The sequence below is a fragment of the Tachypleus tridentatus genome, chromosome 7 (assembly GCF_004210375.1).
Source record: "Tachypleus tridentatus isolate NWPU-2018 chromosome 7, ASM421037v1, whole genome shotgun sequence".
Taxonomy (NCBI): domain Eukaryota; kingdom Metazoa; phylum Arthropoda; class Merostomata; order Xiphosura; family Limulidae; genus Tachypleus; species Tachypleus tridentatus.
This window is the reverse complement of record NC_134831.1, coordinates 33643427-33662741: the sequence shown is the minus strand read 5'-3', so window position 1 is coordinate 33662741 and position 19315 is coordinate 33643427. Positions and strand designations below refer to the sequence as shown.

The 19315-nt window shown below is 35.5% G+C and overlaps 1 long non-coding RNA gene across 1 annotated transcript; it reads left to right on the top strand.

Annotated features, from left to right (window-relative positions):
* The first annotated feature begins 3203 nt into the window (after nucleotides 1-3203).
* On the top strand, nucleotides 3204-18557 carry LOC143255403 (uncharacterized). Its single transcript, XR_013030603.1, has 3 exons — nucleotides 3204-3863; nucleotides 7078-7289; nucleotides 17206-18557. It is a non-coding gene; the product is annotated as an uncharacterized LOC143255403 (long non-coding RNA).
* Nucleotides 18558-19315: the final 758 nt, after the last annotated feature.

Below are 19315 nucleotides of genomic sequence, written 5' to 3'. Positions count from 1 at the left end.
TCGAAGTGAGACTAGGCTGATAGGACGTGGGTTATCGTACGAGGTTTGAAGCTTCATCTTAAATACTATCTTATAAAAACACCTACACAGGTTCTAAATAGCGAGAAGGGCGTAGATAGTTGTTTTTGCTGCCTTGCCTTAGGGCTGAAACTGAGAATATTTATTAAAAATAATGATTAAAAATAGATGTGCATCATTAAAAGAAAAATTCGTGAATCAAAAGTTATCTATGGAAGTCTATTAAGATAACATACTGCGCATGTGTCTTGTTTTGTTCAGAAGTTTCTCTCGGAGACACACAGACTGATATACAAGAAGGACGGCAGCTACTCAACAGCACTCGCCGCCAGTTCTTGGTCTATTCTTCCTTGCCTGAACAGTGTGATTTGATAGTGAATCTTATGGTTCATCGATGGGTTTAGAGTGAGCAGCGAGTTTCTGTGGTAACGAGACATCAATCAAAATTCTTAGGATTTACAGCTGAGGTACGCTAACCACATGGTCACACCCAGCTTTTCAAGTTAGAGGGTGCCATAGACGTTGCATAGTTGTAAACTATAACAGCCTAAGCTTTGTATTTACTAATTAAAATGGTCTAATTCGATCTTATAAATATCTATTGTTTTTGTCAGTGTGATAACTTAAAGTTTCAAAGTATAAAACAAACAATTCTTGTCAGATATTGTTACTTGTACGACTGCACATTGTTCATATCTAGTTACTCTACATGCAAGCTCCTTCCTTTTACTGTAAATATGTGGGTTTACGATGCTAAAATTCTGGTTTCGATACATGTAGAGGATAGAGAATAGATTGTTGTTTTTGAATTAAAGACAAAGCTACATCATGGGTTATCTGTGCTCTACCCACCACAGGTATCGAAACTCAATTTTTAGCATTGTAATCTACAGACATCCACTGTACCACTGGGGGAGCCAAAGAATAGATAGCCCATTGATTAGCTTTGCGCTTAACAACAATCAATCATCAAACCCCTAAACATATACGCATTTTTATTAAATAGTCTGTTTGTTTGTTGGTAAGTAAGCACAAAAACTATACAATGAACTATCTGCGCTCTGCTCACCTCGGGTATTGGAATCCGGTTTCTCGCGTTGTAACTTTGAAGACATACCGTTATCATGAAGTCAGTTACAAATATTGTTACGTGTACAATCACTCATTCTTCTCCGCCAGTTACAAGTGTCAATGTTTTTATTGAGCAGTCAGATACCACCACTGTTCTTAATACATTATACGTCTGTTTCTTAAAAGCCATCTACAAAGATAAATGCAATTGATATAGTAGCAAGTGGAAACTAAACCACATTGATAAATACATTTAACCCTCACACTTACGGCTTGTTTTATACTGTTCATTAAGTGAAATTCAATTCACAAATTACATAATATTACTCATATTTGTTGTAGTCGTAACACTCAATGGTTTGTTTGTTTGGAATTAAGCACAAAGCTACACAAAGGACTATCTGTGCTCTGCCCACAACAGGTATCGAAACCCGGTTTTTAGCGGTATGGGGGCAACACTCATTGGACAAACTGACCAGAATAACTGGGTCAAATCACTCATTTACAATATCAAATACTCAAGGAACCTCAGCATTGATTAATAGTCTTACTTGCAGTAGTGACGATTATTTCGATAACGTGTTTTTTATTACAGTGACGACAATTTCGATAACGTGTTTTTTATGACAGTGACGATAATTTTGATGACGTGTTTTTTATGACAGTGACGATAATGTTGATAATATTTTCATGGTAGTGAAAATAATTGTGATCGCGTGTTTTTATGGTAGTGACGATAATTTGATAACGTATTTGGTTTTAGGATACAAGAATAGGAGCCAATAAATATAGCCAACAAAGTCACGAACCCACAATCAATTTGATGCACAGATAACTAGAAAAATGTTTAAAAAGCCGATGGCAATTCTCAACCTGCACAATATCTTACGCGTACGAGGGTTAGAATCCGAGTTTCGATACTCGTGGTTGGCAGAGCACAGATAACCAATTGTACTGCTTTGAGCTTACCTCCAAACAAACCAAACATCACCCGTCAATATGTGTAGGTTTCATTTGTTACTTATTGCGCAGCCAAAAATAACTTGATTTTGACTTCAGTTGTCGAAAAATGCGGATTAAAATTCTAATCACTTTGAGGTTAGCGATAATCTGTCTAGTTTGTCTGAAAAAAAAAATTAATATACCCAAGTATATTCAACACACGTCAATGATCAGTAGGGAACAGAAAAAAATATATTAAAAGTAGGCCTAAAACCCGTAGTTGCACCGAGGAAAATTCAAAGGCTTATAACACTAAAAAACAGGATTTCGACATTTGTGGTGGACGAATCGTGCAGCTTTGTTTCACAACAAATAAATATATAACAAACCTCTTCTTTGGCTACTTTTGTTTGCCACCAAAATAGTTACTTTTTTGAGGAGTCATTCTTTTAGTTGAAAAGTTATACATAACTTGTTTTACACGTATATGGCATTAAGCCTTACTGTACATGAGTGTAACAACAGATTATTAAGATGAAAAACCCACATCTTCCTTTGTGAAACTGAAAGGATAAGTGTTGTTTATGCGCTCCACATACATACGTAAAACAAATCACAGAATACAGGGAAGATGGCAGAATACACGCCGTCAATATTTGCGAAATTTTCGTTTAAATGCCCATCTACACCATGACGATACGAGCAGTATACATTGATTTACAAAATGTGGGTTTGTAGGTGAAAAACGAGGGTTACTCTATTTTAAATAACAACATCATGGGGGTTAGGAAATTACTGAAGAATAAGTGTTCGTATCGTTGCAGTGTGAGGGAGCATTCCTCATACTTGAAAAATGAGTGTATATCCTCTGCCCCTTTCCCTCCCCTTGTAAATTACAAATATGAATAAAAAGACCATCCAGGATGCCAGCACAGATGTATCAATATATCTGTTTTTCTTTGTGTGAATGCGGAGTTGTCTCAATAGGTAGATGTATTCGTACATAATTACACGTGCTTATTGAGGTAGCAGTATTATTGCCCACAGGTAGAGGAACAGTTAATAACAGTGTCAGGTTTCCGAGAAACGAAATACTGCATTGAGTGTTATGTATAAACTTGGCAGATATTAGTTTCAATCTGAATATGGTGGATCGGGTTTTCTACGAAAATTCCATTGGCTATTTTACAGTCTAATTATTAAAAAAAAAAAACTGTAATACCCAGACAAACAACGTTCGTTATAAAGTAGGAAGACAGCCAAGTACTTACAGAATTGACGTCAGAAACAGTGTCACGTGTCACTTTTGTTACCAGCTTCGATCCGCCCAGTTAAAAACAAAAAAGTAGATGGTTAGTTAGACTACATGGGAAAAGATGTTTTTAAAACCATGATTATTCAGATAATGCGTTAATAAGACTGCAGCCAAACTTGTACTGTGGTTTTTATCTCAGCTGATCAGCTAAAGGATTTCCGTGATTATTTCTGTAGTTGTGGATTAATTTAGCATCTTTATATGACTACTAATATGAGTGCTGTGACTCAGGGTCGGGTCATCTATGAATATTGTTACACGCATGTTGTTGGTGGGAGTGAGAATCTTGTGATAGCCAGCAATGGTACCGACCAATGAAATTTCACCTCATTGCTTCATCGACGTCTTTTTCTTGAAAGTTCTGAAGCTGGGACTATCAAGAAAAGTGTGAATGGAGCCAGCGTCACCATTAGAAGGCGATACGAGTTACACCGTTGTAGAGCACACCTGTAATAACGTGGACGTTTGCTAAAGGTGGTTTGTGAGTTATGATATAAGAAGGTGCCTTACCTATATAGTAAGTGTACGATATATTTAACCATTTGTTGACATAAAACTATTCGAAAGTTGGCTACAAAATACGACCTGTAGTGTTAATTTATTGGGCCTATAACGTAGCGCTGTACCGTTAGATATGTATTTTTTCCTTACACATATGTATATATACGAGTTGAACGAAAAATAGCACAAGCAGCCTAATATAAGTTATACAGTTGCTCCATACAGTAGTATTATATATATGTACTACTATAAATGACACCAAATGTAGATAGGGAATTAAATCTACTATATAACAATGACGGTCAACATGCAGACCAAAATCGAGATGTGTATCGCAAGATTCTAACTTTAAAAAAAAAAAAAAGGAATAAAATTGTCTATTGCCAGCTCTTCTCATTATCCATTAACTTGTACTGTATTACATATAATGTATAGTCGTAAGTGTTAATGTGAACTTCAAGTATTTGTGAGTTCTGTAAGGTATGGTCTGTTATTTCTCTGTTGTTACTTACATTAGCAGTTGCAGTAATAATGTTCAATATATCTAATTGTGCTGTTTTATGTTTTATTATATATAATGTTTTGAATCGTTATTTTAATATATGGATTTAGGACTAACCTAAAGCTCCTAATTGAATGTCTTGAGGTAATACTGGGTTTAAGACCGATGTTCTGTTTGGTAATTTGAAGGAGATGTGTTAAAACGTAATAAGTAAAAATTAACGCTTAGAGAATGAGCAAAACTGTATATATTAAACAGTTTAACTAATTAATCTATATGTTTTACACCACCATCAACTTTTTAAACACATTTTTCTAAACTATTATACAACAAATTGCTTGCAAGTACCTCGCGCTGTTAGTTGCATAATATGGTTACACAAGTCATGCTAAGATATATAAAAAACACCATTTTTTTATTAATTGCTACGAGCTCTTTATTTTGGCAAAAAAAGTGTTTATTTCATCTAAGTGCTTTTGTCAGCTTTTCATAACCAATTAAAAATAAAATTACTCAGTGTGATGCAATGTGTAGACGCCCCCCATAGTAATAAACAGCATAAAAATTGTTAATATGTATGTAAAAATCAAACCTATGTAATAACTCTGTAGATAACGTTACATGGACTCCCTTCTTAAGATTTGAACGACACTTTATTTCTCTGATATAGGGTGATTTCCTCCCTTACCCCTACCCCCGATATCTCCTATATCGCAGATTCAAATAATTTCTCCTTTCAATGTTATAATGTGCTGGTCAAGTCAATCCCACTCTTCGTTGGTAAAGAGTAGCACAAGACTTAGTGGTGAGTGTTGTTGGCTAGCTAGCTAGCTTTTCTCTAGTCTGTCACTTCAAAATTAGGGATGGATAGTGTAAACAGGCCTCGAGTAGTCTTGCGCAAAATGTAACGAATAAGTAATTTTCGTGCAGAAAGATATTAAAAAGTCATTAATTCGCGCGACTTAAATGGTTACAATATTAGGTTGGAAAACGCCCCACTTTTCATTTCCAAGTTCAAAAACTGACAATTTTCGCCTTACTTAGACTTCAGGTGTTCCCATATCCTCAAAGTAATGTCCTTTGGAAACATCGTCTTCTTGTTTAAGAAATTCACTGTTGTTTTTTTTTCGACTGATGTGAGGTCGCGTGATTTGTTATTTATAAATACGATATTATTGGATTATTTTATAATTTAGGAAAGAAACGGATTAAATTCACATGTACTACCAGACTCTTGTGTGTAGTTAATTATCTTATGCATCTTTTGAACGGATCTCTGTTCTTTCTTTAAACATCACCTTTTCATACTTGGCCAATTTTATTGTAAGTAATGAATGGTTTAGTTTCCAAGTTTCAACAAAGATCTGCTTTGAAAGGATAGGTTTGACAACATCATTAATAACTGAGACACAGCCCGGACATAAACCCACACGCGTACAAACAAACTGGTTGAACGTCACTTTACAAGCTACAGCTCAAATTTAATAATCATTTGGCTTTGTTTTGTTTGTAACTACGCACAAAGCTATACAATGAGACACCTGTGCTGTGTCCACCGCGGATAATGTAACCCGATTTTTAGAGTTATAAGTCCTCAGATTAACCACTGAGCCAGCAGGGTGCAATCATGGGTCAACGTCTAATAAAACGTTTAATTCACCACACGTAATGTATGCTTATCACAGATTTCAAAACAGGAACTTTAAATGTTTATTTCATGACTGTATGGTTTTAAAATAAACCTCATGTTTACTGTATAATGAAGGAAGTTGATGAACAAATGAAAAATTTTGATATCACGCTAAATGTTGCCGCATCTTAAACTGGAAAATTATATTCCACTTATTGGGATATCATTCAATTATACGTATATATGTATATATATATATATATAAAACGGAAATTCTAAGAACATTACTGTCAGCACCCTTAGCACTGAGACCTGGCATGGCTAGATAGTTAGGGACAATCTACTCGCAATCTGAGGGTCGTGGACTTGAATACCCATCGTACAAAACATTTTTCCCATTTTGGTCGTGGGAGCGTAATAATGATACGGTCAATTTTGCTAAAATTGTAGCCCAAGAGTTGACGGTGGGTGGTGATGATCAACTGCCTTTCTTCTAATCTTTCACTGCTAAATTAGAGACGGCGAGCGCAGATAACCCTCGTGTAGTTTTGCGCGAAATTAAAATAAAACAACAACAAAAACACCTTCATCACTATAAGGGAGCAACTAAAGACACCCAGTTAACAGAAATTAAATAGAATAATTTTTTAACTTTAGCTACTAATTCCATAAATTATTTCCATTGTAAAATCTAAATCTGTTTTACACAAAAAGCCATAACTGTATTTTTGAAAGTCTGGATTAGAATGAACCTGAGGTAATGTCTTAACCCGGACGCTGTTCTCTTTTCATATTTTGAATCATTGAATTCCTTATATAAAAATATCAGTTGAGTAACTGTGTAAAAATATCTCAGAGGGGAGCTAGTGATAATAAAGAACTGTTTTCCAATAGACCAGTAATCAAACTGGAGATGATGAAGTCATTTTCTGTAAACAAAGGTATAAGATTGACTGTAATATTGAAAGTAATCACACAGTTACACTTGACGGCAGTGCTAACTCGTACAAATATTTAAACTTAAAAACAATTTTGTAAAAGACAAGTGTTACATTCTTTAACGTAAAAATTGTTTTATTTTTATAAATCCATTTATAGTAAATACCGATGATGCAAATCGTGAAATGTATTCGTGTCATGTGGCCGTTGCATCAGGTACTGACCGGCATGATTCCCACGTGCTGCATCAGGTGCTTGTGACTGTGCTGTACGAAGTCAGGTACCTGAAGTAGCGCGTGGAGAATCCCGGGAAAATCTTCGTCGCAGTTACTGGAAGAATATTTAAGTGATGTACAAATTTATGAAACAAAGTAAGTCACCATGTAAAATATTGTTTTTTGATTTCTGGATGATTAATCAGAGGTGAAATTAACTGTAAATTGATAGGTTAGCATTATATTTAAATAAATTTGCAATAAACTTTGAAAACGTAAATGCCATGTAACAAGGGGCATGATTTTTATACAAAAGTTTGATAGGAAAGCTTAGAATAACTCACAAATTAGTTGTTCAGTCTCTGTAAAAAAGCATGTTTACCAGTTGCGCAACTTTTGTTTTAAACCAAAAACAACTCTTAATAACTGTTTTAAACACAACATGGAAAAGCATCCATTTTTCTGTGGGGGGGGGCATATTTGCTTAAATTGTTATAACTATATTACGTGAGAAAGACAGAACTCAACAATTGTTCCTCTTTCGTGTGTTTTGCATTAGCTAAACTGTACTGATTATTGAAATGTTTGGATATTAACGATTGGTTTCAGTCCTCAGCTGTTGGACAGAATATGTGTGTTAATGATCCTCAAGCAGACCATAGTTGATATGACTCAGCATGATATATATATATACACCAATTACCACATATGATGTGACTAAACACGATTATATATATATATATATATACTTGATGTTACGCAACACGATATATATATATATATATATACTTGATGTGACTCAGCATAATATATATATATATATACAACAATTACCATAACTGATGTGGCTCAACATGACATACATATATATATATATATATATACCCATTATCACAGTTGATGTGATTCAACACGATATATATATATATATATATATATACCAATTACCACACTTGTTGTGACTCAACATGATACATGTATATGTATATACACTGCTGGACAAAATCTTAAGGCCAATGAACATAAAGACAAAAATACGCATTTTCCGTTGTTAGACTCAATAACTTATTTGAGTAGAGCTTCGAAAGATGAAAATAAGAAAAGGGAAAATAAAAATAAAAAACTTTTTAGTATTTAATAGGGAAAATGTGAACACTATGAAATTAGCCTGAATACTAGCAGGTCAATTTAGTCATTTGTGTTCAATCATTAGCGTTGTAAACATCTCCCACTGAATCTCCTGTGTTACATTGAGTAAAAACATGGCAAAGGCTAAAAAGTTGACAGAGTTTGAACGTGGCAGAATTGTCGAGCTGCAAAAGTAAGGTTTCTCTCAAGGTGCCATCGCTGGTGAGATTTGGCGTAGTAAAACTGCTGTTGCAAATTTCCGAAAAGAGGGATACGGAACGAAAATTTCAAGCGGTTGGCCCAAGAAAATTTCGCCGACGTTGAGCAGGAGGATTCGACGAGTTGTCCGGCAAGACACCAGCCGATCGTCGAACCAGATTAAGGCCCTTACGGACGCAAAATGCAGCTCAAGAACAATAAGATGGCATCTACGAGAGAAAGGCTTTAAAAACAGTAAACGTCTTCAAAAGCCACGCCTCCTTCCACACCATGAAACAGCTCGTTTAAACTTTAAAAAGTGGACGAAGGTTTTGTTCTCTGATGAGAAAAAATTTAATCTGGATGGTCCAGATGGCTTCTAACGTTACTAGCACGATAAGGATATCCCACCGAAGACATTTGCTACACGACACAGTGGAAGTGGTTCCATCATGATCTGGGGTGCTTTCTCCTTCCATGGAACAATGGAGCTTGAGGTTATACAGGGGCGTCAAACAGCAGCTGGCGACATTGGCATGTTGGAGAGAGCATCCTTATTCACTGAAGGCCCTCGCTTGTTTGGAAATGATTGGATCTTTCAGCAGGACAACCCTGCAATCCACAATGCCCGCAGGACAAAGGACTTTTTCATGGCGAATAACGTGATTATTTTGGACCATCCAGCGTGTTCGCCCGAACTGAGCTCCATTAAAAATGTTTGGGAGTGGATGGCAAGGGAAGTCTATAGAAATGGACGTCAATTCCAAACAGTGCATGATCTTCGTGAAGCCATCTTTACAACTTGGAATACCATTCCAGCCAGCCTTCTGCAAACGATTATATCGAACATGCCAAAGCGAATGTTTGAAGTTATTCGCAATGACGGCCATGCAACTCACTACTGAGACCTCTTGTTGGGCATTTCCTACCATGTTTTGGACTTCCTTTTGGTATGGTCTTAAACTTTTGATCAGCTAGTATTTAGGTTAATGTCATAGTGTTCACATTTTCCCTATTAAATGCTAAAAACGTTTTTTATTTTTATTTTCCCTTTTCTTATTTTCATCTTTCGAAGATCTACTCAAATAATTGGTTGAGTCTAACAACGCAAAATGCATATTTTTTTCTTTATGTTCATTGACCTTAAGATTTTGGCCAGCAGTATATATATATATATATACCTGCTACCACAGTTGATATGACTCAACACAATATATATATATATATATACCAATTACCACAGTTGATGCGAATCAGCACGATATACATACCCATTATCACAAGTGATGTGACTCAACACAATACATATACAGGGTGAGCCAAAAGTAGGTGGACAGTAAAAAAACCTTTATTTAGAGATCACGTATACGTACAACTATATGTAATAAGACAATTATATTAATGAAAATAAAATGTTATTTATTAACGCAAATGCTCAAATTGTTGAGATTTCCAATACTCTTTTAACACCCATATTCGTTTATCTGTATTTAAAGTATTTGACATTATGGGTTCTATTAACAATCTAAAAAAAAGAAAACAGATTAAATTAAAACAAATGTAATTATACAATTGTAATTATATAACACAAATAATATAGTTGCAACATATTTATAATATACAATTGCATTAATATAACCGATACATAAACCCATTCCAAATGCTGTCCACCTACTTTTGGCTCACCCTGTATATATATACATTCCAGTTACCACAGTTCATATGACTGAACATGATATATACGTATATCAGTTACCACAGTCAATGTGATCAACACGATATATATATATATACCACATAGCAATTATCATAGTTGATATAACCTGGCTTAATATAAGTAGATGTTTTATACTGAGCTGTGTAACAAACACAACAGAAGTCTATTACGGCTGGAAACTGACACGAACGTAGTTGTAAATGTTTTGTACTTACCTATGTGACTATAAAACTTCGAATAACACAAGCTAAACCCAAACTTTTAACTTTAAGCTGCATGGATATCCCATGTTCTGTTAACTTGAGCTATTACTAATAGTTATTAACCTTTTATTTCTGTTGTTTGGCAACTTTCCAGAATTTGCCTTAGAGACACTAAAAGCCGCCTGTATTAATAACCCTGATGCAGTAAAGATGCTAGTTTGTTTAGTATTATGACCAGAGGACGCACCTTGAGATTTCGTGACGCAAAGATGTCGTAAAAGATAAGATATTGAAGCATATAAAACATCGTATGTGTGTGGGTTACTTATAATTCAGACTTCTTATCGCTTTCTTAACTCTTCAACTTAACTTAGCGACAGCAAAATCAAACCAACTAAAATGGGGCACAGCTAGATAACAAGCATGATCACCAGGGTCCAACATTTCGTTGGTGCCAACATCCTCAGGAGTTTTTATTCTGGTTCTGATTTTATATTGACATATTTTAAGTATTTTTCAAAAATAAAAAGTGGTTTCATTGAGAATGAATGATATGTTACTTGTGAAGCTTATTCCAAAGAAACGATAACGAATTTGTGGGTTCGTCAACACTGAAGTTATGTTAAGTAGTTTTAATTATAAATTAATTTCAGTACCTACACAATGAAATGTGTATAACCTGTGTACAACTTCACGAAAGCCTAAGACTGATAATAATGGTTGTTTGACTCCACACAAGCTACCCAAGGGCCTTCTTCGCATGACTTCACTAAGTTTGAACTGACTGACTGGAGTATAAGCAGGTAGACAACACCGCCAATTACTAGGATACTCTTGTCAGACCGAATAGTGAGATTTTAACACCAGATTTGTACCGTATTCAGGCCTCAACGTGCAAAACACCTTTTTTTCCCCAATAATGGAACGCGACACAGTATAGTCCGGCATGATGACTACTGGGCTGAGTTTGTTACCGTTTGAATTCAGTAACTACAGATTCCTTATTTTGAAATGTACCTAAAATACGAATCAACGAAATGGTAAGGTGTGATCTCTAGTTAGACAGACAGATAGATAGATAGCTACACGAAGAGCTAGCTACCTTCGCCTAGCCTGAACTGATAGACGACAGCGATTGTAACTGGACAGCGCTTATCGTCGACTATTGGATTTACTCTCATCTGCCGAAATAGCGGAATTTAACCGTTACTTTTATAGCACATCTACAGCTCCAAGTTGTTGAGATCGTTTTTGCGACAAAAGGATGCCAGCCGTGAATCTTTAATTTCAAACCCTGAGCACGTTAAAAGTTAAGTCACGCAAACAACTGAGGGATGAGAGCCGTGAATCTTCAGCTTCAAGCTCTGAGCACGTCAAACGTTAAGTCACGCACACTACAGAGGAATGAGAGCCGTGAATCTTTAATTTCAAACCCTGAGCACGTTAAAAGTTAAGTCATGCACACTACAGAGTAATATTTACGTCTTTTTTTCAGTTAACCGTGCCTTTCATTTTTATGAATTAGTATACTTCGAAAAACACTTCTAATTGCAGTATACCTATGCGAGACAGCGGTAAGCCTACGTACCTACAACGCTAAAATCCGAGGTTTGATTCCCCGCGGAAGACACAGCAGATAGATCTACGTAGCTTTCCTCTGAAACAAACAAATCAAGAAATAAAATCCGCATAATGATCAGCTCGAGACTGCAATATGTGAGCATTATTATACTTAGCTCACTTTAGTCAATACTAGCCCATGGAACAAACTGTAACTTTGTTGAGAAGAATAAAAGTGTTATTTGTTCATTAATACGTTATTCTTCAACGATAGTTATTAGTGTTTGAAGGTTTGTAATTAAATACAAAGCAAGACCTTCAGCTATGCCCAAGAGGAATATCAAAACCCGGTTTTTAGCATGCACTAATGTTTTGTTACACTGTTAAATGCTCAATATCACATAAGCGAGAGTGTTGTTATCACTTAAAGTCACTGTAATAATTGCAATACTCCTACAAGGATGTATAGAGCTAAAGTCTCAGATATTACAAACAGTTCCATGTATTCGAGTGCTGGTTGATCGTGTAGCATATATTGTACGTATTTACATAAATAACACTTTAATACATAATATATATATATATACTACATAAATGATATATTAAGTAGGTCTAACAGTAGGTGGCTGATTGCTATTCTTATGATACATATTTAAGGATGAGAGATACTTTGCCTAGTTTCCATCATGTATGAAATATCGATCCAGTACAGTAATTCGTTTTAAACTACACGTTCCTAAAAATACGTGGGTTCGGCATAGCCAAGCGTGTTAAGGTGTGCGACTCATAATCTGAGGGTCACGGGCTCGCATCCCCGTCGCGCCAAACATGCTCGCCCTTTCAGCCGTGGGTGCGTTATAATGTAACGGTCAGTCGCACTATTCGTCGGTAAAAGAGTAGCCCAAGAGTTGGCGGTGGGTGGTGATGACTAGCTGCCTTCCTTCTAGTCTTACACTACTAAATTAGGGTCGGCTAGCACAGATAGCCCTCGAGTAGCTTTGTGCGAAATTCAAAAACAAGCAAACAAGAAATACGTGAGCGACCTCTTTAGAAGTCTGTCCTAGAGTGATTGTATGTTTGCATAGTTATGTAAGAAGCGGGAACTGGTTGTACATAGGGCTTCGTACGCACTTCTGAATATTGAATTTTGTAATGTTATTTTCCGCTACGTTCATCCATGCCGTACAAGTATACTCTATTAGTGATGGTATGTACTGTTTGCATATTTTCAGTACGTGTTTGAACTATGTGTCTGGATTGCTGCCAGACAGATTTTAACCTGGCTATGTCTTTGGCATATTGAATTTTATTTTCTTATTTTGGCAGTATTCTGCCATTTCTTTTAAACGAGTTGCAAGTGACCAGGTGCTAAGGAGAGCGTGTGGTAACTCTTTTAAATTACTACATCATCTACGAATTGAGAGGTATAATAGAAATTTGTATCGGTTCGTAACATGTCGCTTACATACAGTCATGTGAAAAAGATAGGACACCCTATGAAAGCCTGTGTATTTTGTAACATTTTTGGATATATAGATATTTAATCTCAATTTCAACAATACTGAAAGATTACAGGAATATAACTAAACAATTAAAACTGACGAAAAGACTTTTCAAAATATTCTATAAATGTAATTCTACAAAAATGCATATTCTAACTGAGGAAAAAGTTAGGACACCCTACCCCCTAATAGCTAGTGTTACCTCCTTTGGTTGAAATAACTGCAGTGAGACGCTTCTTGTAGCTATCTACCAGTCTCTGACATCGGTCTGAAGAAAGTTTGCCCCACTCCTCAATGCAGAATTTTATCATCTGTGAGATGTTTTAGGGGTTTCTTACATGTACAGCCCGTTTTAAGTCACCACACAGCATCTCAATGGGATTAAGATCTGGGCTTTGACTCGGCCATTCCAGGACTCTCTATTTCTTAGTTTTCAGCCAGTCATTGGTATGTTTTGGGTCATTGTCGTGTTGCAGGGTCTGGTTCCGCTTCAGCTTTAATTTTCGTACAGTAGATCTCACATGATCCTCAAGCACAGTACAATTCATGGTGGATTCTATGATTGTGAGCTGTCCAGGTCCTGCTGCAGCAAAGCAGCCCCAAACGATGACACTTCCACCTCCATGCTTCACAGCTGGCATGAGGTTCTTTTCCTGGAATGCTGTATTTGGTTTACGCCAAACATGTCCTCTGTTCTGGTGTCCAAATAATTCAAATTTGGACTCATCTGCCTAAAGAACATTATTCCAGAAGTCCTGGTATTTGTCTACATTCTCTCTGGCAAACTTCAGTCTGGCCTTAATGTTTCTCTTAGAGAGCAAAGGTTTCCTCCTTGTACACCTCCCATGCAAGTTAAACTTGTGCAGTCTCTTTCTGTTTGTAGAGGCATGCACTTTCACATCAACAGTAGCCAGAGCCTGCTGTAGGTCTCGTGATAACATGTCAGGGTGTTTGGAGACCTCTTTTAGCATCTTGTGGTCTGCTCCCGGGGTGAGCTTGCTTGGACGACAAGACCAGGGCATGTTGGCAGTTGTTTTGAAAGCCCTCCACTTGTTGTTTACTTTCCGGGCAGTGAAATGGCTAATTTCAAAATCTTTTGGGATCTTTTTGAATACCTCACCAGACTCATAAGCAGCTACAATTTTCTTTCTGAAGGCCTCAGACAGCTCTTTTGCTTTCACCATGGTGCTCACTCTCACTTCAACAGTCAGGAGCACACCAAACTAAATGTCTGAGGTTTAAATAGGGCAAGCCTCATTGAAAATGCTGAGTAACGATCTTCTAATCATGTGCACCTGGTGTGATACACGGGTGTGTGAGTTGAGCCATTTTAAGTGAGAATAAATGTGGGGGTGTCCTAACTTTTTCCTCAGTTAGAATATGCATTTTTGTAGAATTACATTTACAGAAGATCTTGAAAAGTCTTTTCTTCAGTTTTAATTGTTTAGTTATATTCCTATAATCTCTCAGTATTGTTAAAATTTAGATTAAATATCTATATATCCAAAAATGTTACAAAAATACACAGGCTTTCATAGGGTGTCCTAACTTTTTCACATGACTGTATATGGTGAAGATCTTAGTGCTAACTTAATCCTTCGTGAGGAACGTTTGCCTTAGAAGTAAAATACTTTGAATCGGTACCTTAAATATTTACCCAATATATATATTTTTTTAATCTAAGGAGTTTAATAACCAGCGAATAGTAGCCCCAGGTATTTCCATTTGTAACATTCGGGGCCTTAGACATAAGTGCCAGATCGTATCAAGCAGCCAGACGAATGTACACTCCTTTATTATAATTATTATTAAAACTGTCTATTACAGTTTCAGTTACTATAACTGAATGATTAGTTTTTTGTATAAATTCTCTGAAACAAATGTATACATCTGAGCCACTGGAAGTCTTTGGTTTAGTTTGAATTTCGCACATACCTAGTCGTGTCTAATTTAGCCGTGATAGATCAAAAGAAAAGGCAGCCAGTCATAACTACCCAATCAGAGGGTCGCGGGTTCGAACCCCGGTCGCACCAAACATGCTCGCCCTTTCAGTCGTGGGAGCGTTATAATGTTACGGTTAATCCCACTATTCGTTGGTAAAAAGAGTAGCCCAAGAGTTGGCGGTGAGTGGTGATGACTAGCTGCCTTCTCTCTAGTCTTACACTTCTAAATTAAGGACGGCTAGCGCAGATAGCCCTCGAGTACCTTTGCGCGAAATTTAAAACAAACATAACTCCCCGACTGCCATCTCTTGACAGATTATTTTATCAACGAACAGTGGGATTAAACATTATATAAAACGCCTTCACGGCTTAAAGAACGAGCATGTTCGTTGACGAGGATTCTAACCCGCCGCCCCACTTGGGGTCTAGCTGTAATAGAAAAAAACAAAGAAAATTCAAACAGCTTCTCGAGACGTTTTCCCTTAATCATTAGTATTTATACGTTAGATTACACAACTGCAAGGTCGTTTATTTACCTTCCCAACAAATCGTTCATTGAATGTAATTACCAGGTTCTTTTTAAATTTTAAAATTTTCTATCCAAAATATGTTTTAGTAGGCTGGGCCATTATTTATAGTTTTTAATGTGTGCAAGTTTTAATTCGAAAAGTAACGTAAAGCAAGAACAGTTGTAAATTACAATACAACTTGCTTCGTAGATAAACTTCATAAACAGTAAGATACTGACGAATACCTATTACACTTTTCATTCAACATTAACATCAGATATTTATCATGAAGCAAACATACTGTGATATTTCCTGCCTGGAATAAGCCTGGCTCGGCTCTTAATCTGAGGGTCGCGAGTTCTAATCCCAGACTCACAAGATATGCTTGTTCTTTCAGGAGTGGGGGCTTTATAATGTTACAATTAATCCCACTATTCGTTGGGTGGTGGGTTGTGATAACTAGCTGCCTTCCCACTGCTAAATTAGGGCCGACTAGCACAAATAGCTTTCGTGTAGCTTTTCACGAAATTCGAAACAAACCAAACGTTAATATGCCATATTGTGTTGTCTGTTCCATATCACCACGTAATCGCGTCATCTGTTGACACCTATATCAACTCAAAAAACACAATATTTTTTATATATGAAAACGATAATCATAAAATAACTTTTTATCATGATTTTTACTGCATGCGTGTTCAGCTCATAAAACTAAACTAGTTTTGTTGAATGTTCAGAAGTTGTATATTTGGTAGGGTTAATAAGCAGGCAGTTATGTTACAAGTTCCCAGGGCCAACCAGCTTTTATCGACACTATACACTTATTTCACTAAAATACAAAACATCTCCTCCCCCATTGAAATGGGAAGAAATTCTGAATTGGTAACATCAATGCCACAGTTAAACGATGTGTGAAAAGTACACTATCGACATGCAAAGCATGCCATTTCTAGTGATCAGAGTGCACACACCCTACAAACGTTTTGAAAATTTAATACTATGAGTTTGAATCTTGAGCTCTTTTAACTATAAATTCTGTATACACACAAAGCAGTATGTTGGATAAAAACAAAAGCAGCTTGTAGTTATACATGCCATGAAAAAGTGGTCAGGCCATGACCCTGCACCTCCTCGTGAAATATCAGTTGCTTGAAGTTACACAGAACATAAAGAAAAAAAGACGAAATGGTAATACAATTTCTGAGCATTCTGTCTAACCAGCACTTTTCACCCTATTACAGTATATTTGTGCTATATTGTTAACAAAGACATTTTCTGAAAATATACTAAAACGATTCTTTTTTAATAACAGTTACGCCAGAACAATTTTTTCAAACATTAAGATGAAAAACGTGGCTGGCAGTAGCGTAATAGCTTTCCAATGAGGCCATGCTAATAGACTTCTATGCGGTATGGAGTTGCTGAATGTACTTAAAAATGTAATTATAAGATTACTGTTGTTGAATTTGTTTAATTTATACTTATTAAATACGGTGTGAACGTATCTGTTGCTTAGTTACTAAATAGTTTTGAATTTTTGTTGTTTGAAAGGATAATAACACAAAAGTGGATGTATCTGTTGCCTAACAGCAAAATATATTTGGTAATTTATGCCTCAGTTGGGATAATAAAAGTAAAATTATTTAAATAAAGATCAACTCTTACCGTATCAAATTTTTGTGTATGGAATTTTTTTTTTTTCACTTAACAGGTTAAACATTTTATTAAGTTCTTTTGTAAGTGTAACATTTATTTTGTACCTCCAACAAAAATAAATATACATCGCCTTCTAATCTTCATTTGTAATAGCGTGAGATAAAGAAGTAGGGACTTCATGCTGTTTGTACAAACCAAACCTTGTCTCGTATTCTTGTTTAAATAAATTGTAAAACAATTACTCTAAAATTACGTGAAATTATAATCTATACAACATCTAATGTAAGGGATGTTCATATTCATGATTTAATCAAACACAAAAACGTTAGCTTTTAGGCTTTCTTACATTTGTCTTAACGTTTGAAACACCTCTTTGACTGTTTTAAAGCCTCTTGATCCATTGACCAACTTCATTCAGCATACACGTGTACAAAATGCGGCAAAAATTTCTATAATGCATAAGCTTTATGAAATAAAAATATAACAAGTAAATACTTTTACGTAGCACGTCTCACACAAATACGCAATTCGTTTGAAGCCACGAGACACTTGTAATATTTGACATATGTGGACATTTTTTTTTAACTTGTTCACATTTTTATTCAAACTGCGGTATCCTATTTATCTTCAGTTGAAAAAACTATTATATATTGTATTGGTGTTATATTCTCTAAAATTTACGCCTCATATTAATATTCTTCCTGATTATTTTGTGAATTTTATCTTTCCACACCAACATGAATGTCTAAAAATTGAGAAATGTCACAATATGATGATAAATAAACGCAAAACAGTTACTCTGAACATTAAAAAGGAAACGAAAAACACAAATTACAACGTTTCAACATTTTAATTTGCCACCATAAAATACAATGTATGAACCTCCTTCTGGGTCGGATTTTAGGTCTATTTTCTAGAGACTTGGGAGAACCAGATGAAGTTGAGAACATAATGTAAGAGTGACGAGTCTTTGAGATTTACATTTGAAAATATTACTGTATAAATAAACCAAGCATAAAGCAGCTGAAATTCCATTGATGAATGTATTTTGTGAGGTACCAGACTATTCATTTATAAACTTTAAAATATATATATACAGTTGTTTTCTTTAAAAATTACGAGTGGAGTTGTAACTAGTCTTGTTCATCCCGAAAGAAGTGAGAGTGTACATGATGCAAGTATTAAGTTTTCTTCTTATTTCATCTGTTTGGCTTGATGCACGATCTTGGAATTTTTATTCGCAAACAGCGTTGTTAGCAGGGTTTTCTTGGTATTTATTTCATAAAGAATATTATTTGGTTTTGTGCCTAGAATAAAATTTAATTCAATCTTTACAATAATATTCAGTTTTATATTGACAAAACCATAACATTTCCATAGCCTGAGAAAGCCTGGAAATGTAGGGTAAAAAGCAGATAATTGATGTATTTGACCAAGTTGGAATTATCTAGGGCAACATATAGATCATGTTTTACGTAAGTAAGCGATTGTGTTTTTAGTGTAATTACAGGAACTTTGTTGATATGAATAAAACAGGATTTTAAGTCTTGGATTTGAATTCAGAATGTTTTGGGAATTGAAAATGTTCGTATCATTTATTGTTCTGTGGTGATTTTCATATAAAGGTGTTGTTTGTTAAATTTTTTTTTACAATAAACTGGGTTTATTGTGGATCGGAAAAAAATCTGTAAGTATGACATCAACCTATTATAGCCAACTATGGATCAAAATAAACCTCTAAATGGAACATCAATGTATAGTAGCCA